We start from the raw sequence: 14,469 nt of genomic DNA on the forward strand, positions 1-14,469 counted from the left end.
GAAATTGCTAATACCATTCCCTCCATCCTCATTGAACAGATCATTCCCAGGTTCAGACTTCCTGCCTCCATCCAGTCAGACAATGGTCAGGCCTTCATTTCTCAAGTTGTTCAACTAGTATCCAAAGGCCTCAACATCACTTGGAGGCTCCACATCCCCTACTGATCCCTGTCCTTGGGTAAGGTTGAGAGGGATAACAGCATTCTCAAGGATCATCTCACTAAACTTGCTATTGAACTCAGACTCTCTTCACCCAATCTCCTGCTGTTGACCCTCACCCGAATTTGGGCACCCCCTAGAGCCTTAGCCCCTTTGAGCTACTCTATAGATTCCCTTTCTTAATCAACCAAAACTTTTCAGTCACTCCTCCTCTCCTTATGTCCTACCTGCCCTATCTCACAATTCTATACAAACTCCTAAGGGAACACACAGATTGGTGCCTTCTGCACCATCCATTGCCTCAATCCCAACGCAACCACAAACTGAATCGGACCCTCTTCAACTGGGTGGCACAGTCTTACTTTGGGAACTGCATCCTCAATTGTTGGAACCTCGCTAGACAGGACCCCATACAGTCATACTTACTACCCCAAAGGTGGCTAAGCTTTTGGGCCACACCCCCTGGTTCCATGTTTCCCACCTTAAAAAGGTGCTTGTTCCAAATGTCCAGTTCTGGGCTTCCACCACATTGGGGCCCACCAAACTCAAGATTTCTTGCCAACCTTCTTCTTCTTTTAATAATCATTAATCTCTCTCAATCTTCTATCCCAACCCAACAGATGGCACTTCTACATCCAAGCGACATGGCACCAGATGGCAAAACCCACTATCAGTTTATAGTCAAGGCGATTGCCCTTTCAGTCATCCTTAACATTATTGGATTCAACAAAGCCACCTCCAGTATTTCCTAGAGTTCCTACAATAGGACCAATGGCTGATACCAAGGATCTCCAACCGCTCAGGAATGGTTTGATGCCATTGACGACCTATGGCTTCAAGGAACCTTTATGGACTTTGTCCCTTCCAAGATAAGTATCTATAGTTATTGGATGTTATCTCTAGCTACCCTGGCATTCTCAAGCCTGTCCTCTGAACATTCCCTCTCTCTCTCCCAGGTAGGCCCCATGCCTCCCCCTCTCAGCAGGAAGTAGCCAGATTGAATTATGCCATCCCCCCACCACTTAGAAAAACAAAAAGGGAGGAATGATAGTTACAGAGCAGGCTAAACAAATGTTAGTTACAGGATGGGCTGAACACTCTACCCTCACCCTCACCTGTCTGGTTCCTTATCGCTTGTTTGCTTCAAGTCTAAACACTCGACCCCCACCATTCTGGTGCAATGGAAACCCACATCTAGCCCCTGCCCAGTCTGCCTGAAGGCAGAAGATGACACCCTTAACAACTACTGTGTGATCCAATCACTGTACGCCAACAAGGCAGCTTGCAGACCCAAAGGCCCCATTAGATTTTGGCTATAAAAACTCTCCCCTCTCTTCACTCTATCTTTCTTCTCTCTCTCTCTCTCTCTCTCTCTCTCTCTCTCTCTCTCTCTCTCTTCTCTCCCCACTCTCTCTCTTTCTTCTCTCTTCAATGCTCTCTCCTTTCTCCCCCACTCTCTTTTTCTCTTCCTTCGCTGTTAATCAGACACCACCACAGTAAAGATCTCTTGTTTGCTCCAAGTGTCATGGTCACTTTCCTTTCTCTATGGATTAAACCAAGGACCTTGCACAGGCTAGGCAAGTGCTCTACCACTGAGCCACATCCTCCACACTCTTTACTTTTTATTTTGAGAAAGGGTCTCACTAAATTGTTTAGGCTGACCTTGAACTTGAAACCTTACTGCTCACCTGCTGTAGTAGCGGGGAGTATTATGTACTCACCATTACTATGCCTAGTCTAACCTATTTTTCTATTCTAGGCTTTGTGAGTCTGTGGCTGGGATTCTGCAAACATTTCTGCCCCACCTACTAGTGGCTGTTGGGATATTTGCTCCCGTCCTCCCCACAGTACCTTGGAGGGTTAGAGGGAAGGGGGGGTCTTGCTCTTGCCTGCTTCCTAGGGGATTCCTCCCTGGGTCCTGTCCCTGTTAGTGTCAGCAACCTTCTTTCTTGTATGCAAGGAACCAACCAACCAACAAAGTCTTCTTTCTTCATAGCTGGCTTTAAATGAAACCTATTTTCTGGCCAATTTCATTGCACCTCCGTGGAGCAGGATGAAATCTACCTCTTCCCTGACCCAGTAATTAAGTGTTTGGCTGGCTCTGGCTCTAGCAACTTCTGTGCCAGGTAAGTTGTTGATATTAAAAGTTCTGTTCTTGGGCTGGGGTGGCTTAGTGGTGGAGCACTTGACTAGCATGAGTGAAGCACTGGTCCATATCTCAGCACCACAGAAAAATTTAAAAATAAAGATACTGGAGGGAGGGAGTTCTGTTCTTATCACAAAGCCAATCCAATAATGAGGACAAGGTTTTGAGGAAAAAGGATAAAGAAGTTCTATTGCTCTGCTAGCAAAGGAGAAACTCAGGGTACTCCTGTCCCAGAGGCTGTGCTTCTGCAAGGGGAACAAAAGGCTTTTATTTTTTTTTCTTTAGTGAGAGAGTAGAGAGAGAGAATTTTTAGCATTTATTTTTAGTTCTCAGCGGACACAACATCTTTGTTGGTATGTGGTGCTGAGGATCGCACCCGGGCCGCACGCATGCGAGGCGAGCGCGCTACCGCTTGAGCCATATCCCCAGCGCAACAAAAGGCTTTTAAAGAGGCGATTCAAAGGCTACACTCCAGCTGGACCCTGTAAGGAGTCCTAATTCACTTGTTGCTTTGAGAGACTGCCATGTCTCAGATGCTCGAGTGCCAGTCCTGAAGCCTGGACTCCTTCATTCCTGTGGTGTGTTGGCTGAAGGATAACTTGGCCTAGGGCAGGAAGAAGGTTAATATTGTTTCTACCATTATTGGGGAGGGAGAGAAGGAGAAGAGGAAGGGAATAAACCAATCAAACAAACAAAACCAGTTTTCAAATAAGCTGCAGTGCCTGAGCAGTGAGAATTATCTTCAAAGCATGGAATGAACACCTGTTATATGTGCTCACTGTCAATGTCTATGGACAATGTCATCTCCAAGCTGCTTCCTTCTGAAACTGGGCAATGAAGGGGGTCCTGGAATGGAAAATTATTACCTCCTATTGTCATTTTTTTGGATATATATATATATATATATAAACATACATACACACACACACACACACACACACACACACCCTGAGGATTGAACCCAGGGGTGCTTAACCACTGAGCCACATCCCAGACCTTTTAAAATATTTTATTAGACCCAGAGTTTCGCTGAATTGCCAAGTGCTTCACTAAGTTGCTGAGACTGGCTTTGAACTTGCAATCCTTTGCTTCAACCTCCTTAGTCACTGGGATTACACCATGTACAGCTTCTTTGGGACTTTTATTAGAAGAGATGGAGATGTGATTCAATCTTGATGGGGATCTGGAAGAAGCACACTCACATATAGCAATTAATATTTGACTGATTGTCCTACATACTATATTAATCTAGTTTTTTTTTGCTATAGCCACATTTTGTCCCTCTCCTTCCCCAGGTTACCAGGAAGGGTCTCTACTATACAGTTTCTTCCTGGGCTCAATTTAAGCATGCTTCTGGGAATGCCCTTATTGAAGTGAGCAGTTGGCAACACCCTAACGGCATTGCAGGTGAGTTTCTTAGCATAGTTTAACCACTGTTTTTTTTTTTTGACTACTGGAGATTGAACTGAGGGGTACTCAACCACTTAGCCACATCCCAAGTCCTATTTTGTGTTTTATTTAGAGACAGGGTCTCATTGAGTTGCTTAGCACCTCACACTTTCTGAGGCTGGCTTTGAAATCACAACCCTCCTGTGCTAGCCTTCTGAGCTTCTGGGATTATAGGCATGCACCACCACGCCTGGCAACCACTGTGTTTTCTTAAGGTGTGATTTATCTTTTCTGTTTTCCCTCTAGATTGGGATCCCAGGCTGTGCATACCTTCTGTTGCCCATCCAATCAACCAGCTCACTTGCTGGGCCACTTCTTTCCTTTGGACAGTCTGAGAGTGCTTGTCAGGACAATTAGCTCAGCTTTCTGTGCTGATGTTCCAGGTGGCAAAGCCTCAGCTCCTAATACCTGCTGTTCTGTGACCACAGCACGTCCATCTCTCTGCAGCTCCATTTCCCATGAAGCTACTCCCATCCATGAAGAGGTCGCACTTCAGCTCTGTGATGGGCTCATCAGACAAGTCTAACCTGATACAATAGACACTCTCTTAAGATTTCAGGCAGTTAGGTTGTAGGGTCTCATTATCATCTAATGGAAACAGTGCTGCTGGATTTGAGGTGGACACCATTTTAAGGTTGACCTTGGGGTTGCCTGGTATCTCCCCTCCTCCCAGCAGTCAGCCAGTAGCCACTTCCCTGTTCAAGTAGGACCAAGACTTGGTGAGAACAAACACATTAATGGGTTGTCCTCAAGGGAATTTCTCAACCTCTTGTAGTAAATCACAAGTGACAGTTACTGCCCAAAGGTGGGGTGGGCTGGGGACATCTTTTTTGCTGTGGAGTCAAGCTGTTTTGACAAATAGTCCATTGGTCATGGCCCATCTCCCAGTGATGGGTGTCCCCTGGCCACCATCTGACAGATGTCCTGTCAGATCTTAAAAGGGGAGACCATTCCTGTCCCCAGGTCATGGTCTAGCAGTCTCAACACTCACTGCCATGTCCTTTTTGGCCAGCCAATCCCCTTATCCCATGACCCAAGGGGCTGGGAGGCAGGACGGAGGCCAAGTCCTCTTTGCCCATTTCTCTACACCCCAGGAAGCTTTCTTGGGGTTTTCCCCATATCTCAGGGGTGGAGTGAGCTGGGGCTGCCTGGGGCAGGCCCAGGCTTGCCTGCATGGGGCTGAAAGGATTTATGTCTTTCTAAACTTCTGGTGTCCTGCTCTCCTTGCAAATAAGAGGCAGGGCCTTTTTTGGACCATCAGCTTAGTTTCTGACTGTTCAGAGTCTTTCTCATACAGCTGCACAGCACCCTGCACAGATAGCACTTCTCCCATTTATCTAACCTTGGACAGACCAGCTCCAATGGCAAGATTGGATATGGATTCAGAATACCACTCAATGACCAGATTTTGTCACAGTCAAACATCATCTTTTACTTAGACAGGTTCATACCTGTGTGTGGCTTTTTTAGCTAAGACCTTTTTCAAGAGACTCTCAATCAGTAGGATCAACAGAACATTGCCCTCATCTTAAAGGGCCAATAAGAGATGCAAACAAAAACACAGAAAGGGATGAGCAGAGGGGAGCCCCAAAACCATGTGTCAGAGTCCAGCTCCAACAGGGGGTCTCAGGAGACGAATGGATGGTGAGGATTCGACGAAAGTGGGGGTGGAGAAACAACACAGACACCAAAGTGAAGGTGCTGAATCCCAATCTTTATTTGTGAAGTTAATCATATATACTTTTCATTTTGGCAGGCTTACAGTACTTTGTGGTTACAAAACAGGAATCATTATTCAAACAAAACAAAATATTATGTAGCTACAATTAGAATAGAAGAATGTATCTTGGCTTATGCATAAGCAAGCATTTGTACTTTCAGTTCGCGTTTTGCTTTGAGCTGTTTCTGCTTAGTTAACTTTTAATAATAGTTAGAAATGTCCCAAACTAGTGGCCTATACCATGACTATTCTTTCTTGACTTACTGACTGGAACCGGTGCCATGATTATGGCAAGTGGTTAACTTGTTATTAATTTTAATCAAACAAGAGTAGGAGCACAAACCATTGTGCACAAGAACAAGAACAAGTTGCCCAGGACCAAGCGCTAATCTGTCTTCTTAACATTAATTCTTCTTCTCTAGATTTTAATTTAATTTCTCAAAAACTTCCTTGACAGGAATACAGGGAGTTTTTCATTAGACATTAACAATTTACGCTCCACAGCTGAATCATTGCATTTAGAGCAAACAGATCTATTCTTTAGAAGTAGTTGCATTAATTGGGAAAGTCATGTTTTTTCCTTCATACTTAATGGTCATATGAGAAGTTGCAACTATACTTATTAAAGGAATACAAAAACAAATCAGCCCATTCCCAGAAACATACTGCGCTCCTCCAGAGGATGGACGCCTTGCGCCATCCACCTCAGTAGGGCCTTGCCATTGCTTGAGTCAGGGGAGGGGCACAGTGACCATGGCTGACAGACAGAAACCTTTAAAACAGACAGATAGGGGGAAAAGGCCATAGTTTCCCTACTCCTACCTAACCATGACCCCTACACAAATGGTGACACTGATGTCCCCACAAAAAGGGACCAGATGTGTGGCATCAAGGGTCTCTGCAGGCCCACTGGGGAAGCTTACCAGATGGCCAAAGTGTTGCAACTTTACTGCATTCTGTTCCCTTTTTCTCAAAGTAGACCAATTAATTGGTGGAGCAACCCATACTGTTCCGGAAGAGAGGAGGGGGTTCCACAAAGCAAAAGGAGCCTCAGCAGCTACTGGGACAGTCCCTCAGTCCCTCTTACTTACAGGAAGAGCTCCTTGAGTCAACACAAGGCAAACTCACCATCTCTCCTAAGTCTCCAGTGGTTGGCTCTCAACAAGCTCACCAGACACCCTGCATCTTCAGCATGGGTGCAGAAGACTAGAGTGGTGGTGGTGGGGGGGTGAGGGGGTGTTCTTGGGTCCCAAATGAGTCACCAAATGTGATGCCAAAAGCTCAATCCTTGTCCCTGATGCTAACCTAATAATGAAGACAATATTTTGAGAAAAAGGAAAAAGAAGTTCTAATGCTCTGCTAACAAAGGAGAAACAGGTTACTCCTGTCCCAGAAGCTGTGAGTCTGTCAGGAGAAACAGAGGGCTTTGAAAGAGGTGGTTCAATACAAGAGGATCCTCCTGCCTCAGCCTCCAGCGCCACTGGGACTACAGGACTGCACCACAGCACCCAGCCAAAATGTTGGCATTTTATGTTGAAAATTTTACCTCATATAGTTTGTTTGGTTTTGGTACCAGGGATTAAACCCAGGGGAGCTTAACTACTGAGCTACATCAATAGCCCCCCACCTTTTTTTTAAAGACAGGAATTTGCTAAATTGCTTAGAGGCTTGCTAAATTGCTGAGGCTTGCTTTGAATTTGCGATCCTCCTGCTTTAACCTCCCAAGCCACTTGTATTACAGGCATGCACAACTATACCCCAACTCTGCTGAACATTTTACTTCATATATTTTTTGGGGAGTTTTTGCTAACTACTGATTTTCTTAGAGACAGATGCAACCACCACTACCCCAGATGTGCTCCCACTCCACCACACTTTTAATGAGGGGAGGCAGCCCCCAAACCCTAAAACCTTATCTCTTGATTCTTTAATAGGATTCTGGAGTAAAGGCACTTTGTGGAAACTTAAGTTCATATAGAAAAGCATAATGATTATTATATGAGAAAGCTCTCTCATATAATAAAAATAAGTTATTAACTTATTTTTATATCAAGATACTAATCTCATGAAATGTTTAAACTAGGCAGCCACTATGAAGTCAAACAACAACAAGTGCTGGCGAGGATGTGGAGAAAAGGGTACACTTGTACATTGCTGGTGGGACTGCAAATTGGTGCGGCCAATTTGGAAACCAGTTTGGAGATTCCTGGGAAAGATGGGAATGGAACCACCATTTGACCCTGCTATTGCCCTTCTCGGACTATTCCCTGAAGACCTTAAAAGAGCATGCTACAGGGATACTGCCACATCAATGTTCATAGCAGCACAATTCACAATAGCTAGACTGTGGAACCAACCCAGATGCCCTTCAATAGATGAATGGATAAAAAAAATGTGGCATTTATACACAATGGAGTACTATGCAGCAATAAAAATGACAAAATCATAGAATTTGCAGGGAAATGGATGGCACTAGAGCAGATTATGCTTAGTGAAGCTAGCCAATCCCTAAAAAACAAATACCAAATGTCTTCTTTGATATAATGAGAGCAACTATGAACAGAGCAGGGAGGAAGAGCAGGAAGAAAAGATTAACATTAAACAGAGACATGAGATGGGAGGGAAAGGGAGAGAAAAGGGAAATTGCATGGAAATGAAGGGAGACCCTCATTGCTATATAAAATTACATATAAGAGGTTGTGAGGGGAATGGGAATGTAAGGGTCCGGCGAAACGTCGGAGAAGGAGAGACCACACGAGACTAGCTCCATGCAATGGCAAGGGGGATTTATTAGGGATCCGTTCCAGCGCACTGGGGCTCCGTGCTCACTCAAGAAGGGAGAGCAGCCCAGAGCCCAGAGCAGAGGTCAAGCAGAGCTTAAGTACACTTTTTGGAGAGGGTGGGGGGCTCAGAACAAATCATCATGAGGCGCGGGAAAATTGAACAACAACTCTGATACATGATTAGTCCATTCATTGGCAGGAACAGGCTGGGCAGGGGTGATTGGTCACTTCTAAACTGGGTACACATTCAAACTGATTGGTTCGGGCCCTGTGACAAACTGCACAGGGCCCTAGGCTGAATGGCCAGTAAGGCGTTGTCTTAACTATCTCAGGAATCTGGGTGTAACAGAGGAACTTAATACCTAATCTTTTACATTTTAATTCAAGCTTTCCAGCTTAGAAACTTTACCCTTTCAGGAAAATAAATAAGGAGAGAAATGAATTACAGTAGATGGGGTAGAGAGAGAAGATGGGAGGGGAGGGGATGGGGGATAGTAGGGGATAGGAAAGGTAGCAGAATACAACAATTACTAATAGGGCATTATGTAAAATTGTGGATGTGTAACCGATGTGATTCTGCAATCTGCATTTGGGGTAAAATTGGGGGTTCATAACCCACTTCAATCTAATGTATGAAATATGATATGTCAAGAGCTTTGTAATGTTGTGAACAACCAATAAAAAAAAATAAAATGTATTAAGACCTGAAAAAGAAAAAAAATGTTTAAACTAGTGAGAAAGAGTTCATGTGACTAACTTTATCTCCTTGCATCTCTTATGTTTTTAAACGGTATGTTGACTTTTGATTCCCATGCCCTTTCTGACGGCTCTGGTTTGTACTAAGGTCTTGGGACACTGCAGTGCAGGCCAACCATTTCCTGAAATGTGAAGCCCTGGCGTTGTCAGGGAGAGTGGGCAGCTGAAGCTCCAAACCTGGGTTCTTGTGTTCCCACAAAAGAAGATGGAACTTCAGACACCCAAAGCTATGCAAGAGAACTTTATTACAAGTGCAAGAAAAGTGAGGCTCAAGCAGCGAGCACTCTAGAGACAGTGGGTTGTCTCTGTGTACCCACCACTGAACTTGCACTCTTTTTAAGCAAAGGACACAATGCCACTTCTAAATTTATTACTGTTCGATGTTTATATTGAGAACCACACTTTTTTTTGCCAAGCAGGTGTTCAATTCCTCCTTCATCTCTGGTGGTAGAGTTTTTGTCCCTAATTGTTCCTCTCGGAAACTGTCACAATGGCCATCTTATTGGGGAGGAGGCTGATCTACAAGTCAAACCCATGTTAATGTGGGTATTGGGGTCAGTGTCGGTCAGAATTGACCTTGGTGCACCTGAGTTACTAAAAAACCTGCCTTCCAGAATTGCTGAGGGCCATTGCCAAGTAGGAATGACGCATCAAAATTTCCTTGCCAGCGTACCCCATGTTGCTTAGAGGAAGGACTCGTGGAAATGGACTTGCCTTGTACATTCGCTGTGACATTGCATGTATGTTTGAGAAAGGTGACCCTGCTCAAGGACCAGGGTGGATCCAGGTTTAGGGTGTATCCTGCAGGTTTTAGGAAGTATCCTGCTCCTTGGGTTTAGGGCGTTCCCGGTTTAGGACAATCTGGGTTTAGGGCAGTTCCAGGTTTAAGGTTATTCCTGCTGGGAATAGGGCGTATCCTGCTACCTGAATTCCCGTTGAGTTCTTGTGGAATTCAGAAAGTTTTGGGGATTCAAGCCTGGTGGAGTGCGTGAATTTTGCTGCAGAACGTGGATTTCCCGAGAAGGTGTTTGTAGAGGGCCAGTGTGAGTTCGGGAATAAAGAGTTGCTGTTTGAATCTACAAAGCTGTGAGTGGCTCGTGATTCTGTGCCCAGCCAGACTGCGGCACAGAATATATGGAGGCCCCAATAGCCCTAATTCTTCACTTGACCCTGACCTTGGTGAACCCCATCTTCACTTGATCCTGACCTTGGTGAACCCTGAGGTTCACCAAGGTCAGGGTCAATTGAAGAATTATGAGGTTAATGATGGTTAATGATGAATTATGAGGTTAATGAGAGTTAGTGCCAAGAATCCTTCTTTCTCAATATATTTCCCCAATTACCCGCCACCCACTCTCCATTAGCTCCTTTCTTTTCTATTTGCTTATTTGCAAGATCTGTGTACCAATGTTTTTCCACAGGTTATATGCTGCAAGTTACTTATTCATTTGCCATTTAAAGAAAACTTTAGGTGGGTGCGGTGGTGCACACCTGTAATCACAGTGGCTTGGGAGGCTGAGGCAGGAGGATCTCAGGTTCAAAGCTAGGCTCGGCAACTTAGCAAGGCTCTAAGCAATTCAGTGAGACCCTGTCTCTAAATAAAAATATAAAAAAGGGGTGGGGATGTTGCTCAGTGGTTAAGATCTTGGGTTCAATCCCTAGTACCAAAAGAAAAAAGAAAAAAACTTTAAGAGTAACAAAAAGTAAACCCGTGACCTTGCCATGCATTCCACTGGTCATTACCAACTACTCCTTAAAGTTCTCTCAGGGACCCACATGCAGAAAGTTTTGTGAACTTGCAGTCTTTTTGAGCAGATATACACTGGTTGTGACCAAAACCAGCTTCATGTTTTGTAGTAACTGCTACAGTCAAAGTTATCAAATCTTTGTAAAATAGAAAAGTATTTAAAAATTATTTTTCTACTGACATTTCTAATTCAATCAAGAATTACTTTTTTTAAAACTATTTACCAAAGTATTTAAAGATAGAATTATATGAAGGGCTGGAGTTGTAGCTCAGTGGTAGAGCACTTGCCTGGCACATGAGAGGCACTGGGTTTGATATTCAGCACCACATAAAAATAAATAAACAAAAGAAAGTTATTGTGTACATCTACAACTAAAAACATTTTTTAAAAAACTATATGATGTGTGGGATTTACTATAGAATAACTGGGGGTCACATTGTAGAAGGGGGTAGAAACGAAAAAAGATTGGCCACGTGTTGATGATGGTTGAAGTTCAGTGGTGGGTACAACAGGTTTGTTATACCAGTGCCTCTATGTTTGCATATTTGAAGATTTCCATAATCAAAACTTAAAAGGAAGAAAAAACAGACTTTTCTGAAGCACTCAATTCATGATAAAAGAATGATGATGGAGTTGTTCTGATGGAATAAGGGCCAAAGTTCATATTAAAATTTAAATCACAATTCCTCATCTATTGAAAGTCATTTCATGATGCCAATGGACATGAAGAGCTGAGATTACAGTGTATATTCTTGGATATGAGCAGGCTCACGGAGAAAGGAAGTTATCAAAAGGTCAGTGGGGGCTTGGGATATAGCTCAGTTGGTAGAGTGCTTGCTTTGTATGCACAAGGCACTGAGTTCGATCCTCAACACCACATTAAAAAAATAAATAAATAAAATAAAGATTTATTTTAAAAAAAGTCAGTGGGATTTATTTATACAAACATCTTCAATGTAGCCTTCCTCTAATGTCTTAGCAATGCCTGTGGGGTGTTATTTATTTATTTATTGGCTTTTTAAAAAAGTGTTCAAGTCTTCTGGGATTTAAAATTTAAATATTAGGTTTAAAATTATTTGGACTTAAATAAATAATTTTAATGCTTAAATTAACTAAATTATTAATTTTAACTTAATTTAAAACAGAAAATAATTATTTGAAAAAATAATTTAAATAAATAAACTGAAAATATAAATTATTTTAATTTAAAATCTATAGTGATTATTTGAAATGAAAAGAGTATGGAAACAAAATGCCAACAGAATCCGAATTCAATATTTCACAGAAAAACATTAGTGCTTTGTGATCCTCTCAATTTGGACTATGAAGACTGAAAGAAAAAAAAAAACAAGCAAAACAAACATGAGTAATTGTTGAGACATTAGGGAAAGGCTATATTAAAGTTGTTTGCTTGGAAACATTTTAAATTTGTATTAAATAAGGTTGTCACTTTTTAATGACACTGTGGAGAGCAGGCTGTGCCCTGCCCATGATATGCAGTTTTCAGGCTGTGCTTGAACCTGAGTTTGCCTTGACCTTCTCCATTTTGAGTGAAGTGCAGAGTTGGAATGACCCTACACCCTGTTTGTACAGTAAACAGCCCCAACTGTTTGGCACAACCATGAGGCACAAACGGATAAGTCAATCACAATAATAAACATGAGCTCCTATGGACTGATCAAACTAATCAGACACACGAGGATGCATGGGCATATCAAACTCCACTCAGGAAAACCAGGTCCATGATCTTATTAAACACACCGGATCACTGAATGAAGCAACCCACCTGGTTACTCCTCATGAACTTTGTTCAGAAAAATCTCCATAGTCATAGTGACCAACCTCTAGATCTCTGTCCTCAGGCTTTAGCAGTTTCTCCTGCTCAACTCTCACAGCCCACTCCAAGCTGACATCTCAAGCTGACACTCTGACACTGCCCTCTGTCTGGACCGTGGTCTAGAATGAACAAGTTCCTGCACTTTGACAGCTCTGCACCCTGAGAAAGTTCTTAGGCTGGTTCCTAGACTTTTTTTTGGTGGTGGGGGGGGGAGTGGGCTGGGAGGGAATATAAGAGACTGAACTCAGGGGTACTCAACCACTGAGCCACATCCCCAGCCCTATTTTGTATTTTATTTAGAAACATGGTCTCGCTGAGTTGCTTAACACTTCACTTTTGGTGAGGCTGGCTTTGAATTTGAAATCCTGCTTCAGGTTCCCGAGCCCCTGGGATTACAGGCGTGTGCCACTGTGTCTGGCTCCTAAACTTATATCTGATTGTCAAGAGTGACCCTTTGCATTTATTCTTTCATACATAACTGCTCTCTGCTTTTAGCCTGATGAACCCCCCTATCTAAATAATTATATATAGTTGATAGATAAATAGATATTCTGAAACATATATTTTTCTGTAAAGTGTGATGTGCTATTATTATTAAAAATTAAGATTGGAATAAAAGAATTTGTTTTTGCCCAGTTTATGACTACCAGGAGACCCACAGTATTCAGTAAACTCCACTGACGGAAGAGGTATAGCTTGTGAATTTATCATTATCCAATAAATTCTGACATTGTGGAAAGATACAAACATATTTGGTCTATGTTAATGACATCGTTTGCCCAGGACAGATGCCATAAGCTTAACATATTCAAAGTTAGTTAGTAACAAACAACTGACTCACAGAATACATAAACTTTCCAAAGTTTGATGCTGTACCACTGAGCTACATGCCCACCCCTCAAAGTATTTTTCTTAGAAATTGTATGAACACAGATATTGCTCAGAGGGCAGTTCTTCTGGTAGATGTGTCATAGAAGGATGCTCTCCTCCTGGTAAAACAACTAAATCTCACATGTAAAATGCATGAATCTAGGTAGAATTATATTGTCAAAAAGCACAATATGGAGTTGTCACTTTGTGTAAGATATGTTCTGAAGTTGTCACTTTATGTAGGATATGTTCAGACAGGCCAGCCACCAGAACAGGAAAATACTCTTAAGTTTTATGTTACTTGATTCTAATAACAAATAAAATTAGGGCACCTATTTTTATGTCCTTTTTTCATTTCTCTCTTTTCCATAAATTTATTTTGATTACATTTTACAAAAGCATCAATTTGTGAGTTTATGGGAAACCAACCTATCCTTCAGCTGTAGGGAGTGCGTTTCCCATAGAAATCCTCACGGTTTCCCACAGAAACTCACACGGTTAAAAGGTCCTGAGTCACAGCTTAGCTTCCAAAATCAAAAATTTGGAAACAACCAAAATACCGATGGACAAGAGAAAGGAGAAATAAAATTTGGAATATGCATATGCTGGGAAATGGTTCAGTATGTTACATGAATTAAACCAGAACTGCATATATCAATATGAATGAATCTCAAAAACAAGTTGGGAAGAAAAGGAAGCTGTCATGGGGCTGAGGCTGTGGCTCAGTGGTAGAGCACTTGCCTAGCATGTGTGAGGATTCTCAGCACCACATATAAATAAATGAATAAAATAAAGGCCCATGCATCTAAAAAATATTTTAAAAAAAGAAAAGGAAGCTGCCAAAGGAGAGCTACAACATGATACCACTCATTTACAGGTTGGATCAGACAATGACAGTCTTACATATACACATTTTTATAGGTGTATTTTAGGGATAGTATAAATCCCTATGGAGATTAGAAACATCATAATAGCCACTTGGGAAAGGATGGAGGGAAAGC

The sequence above is a fragment of the Spermophilus citellus genome (genome assembly GCF_964194105.1).
Source record: "Spermophilus citellus genome assembly, chromosome: 6".
In the NCBI taxonomy this organism is placed as follows: Eukaryota; Metazoa; Chordata; class Mammalia; order Rodentia; family Sciuridae; genus Spermophilus; species Spermophilus citellus.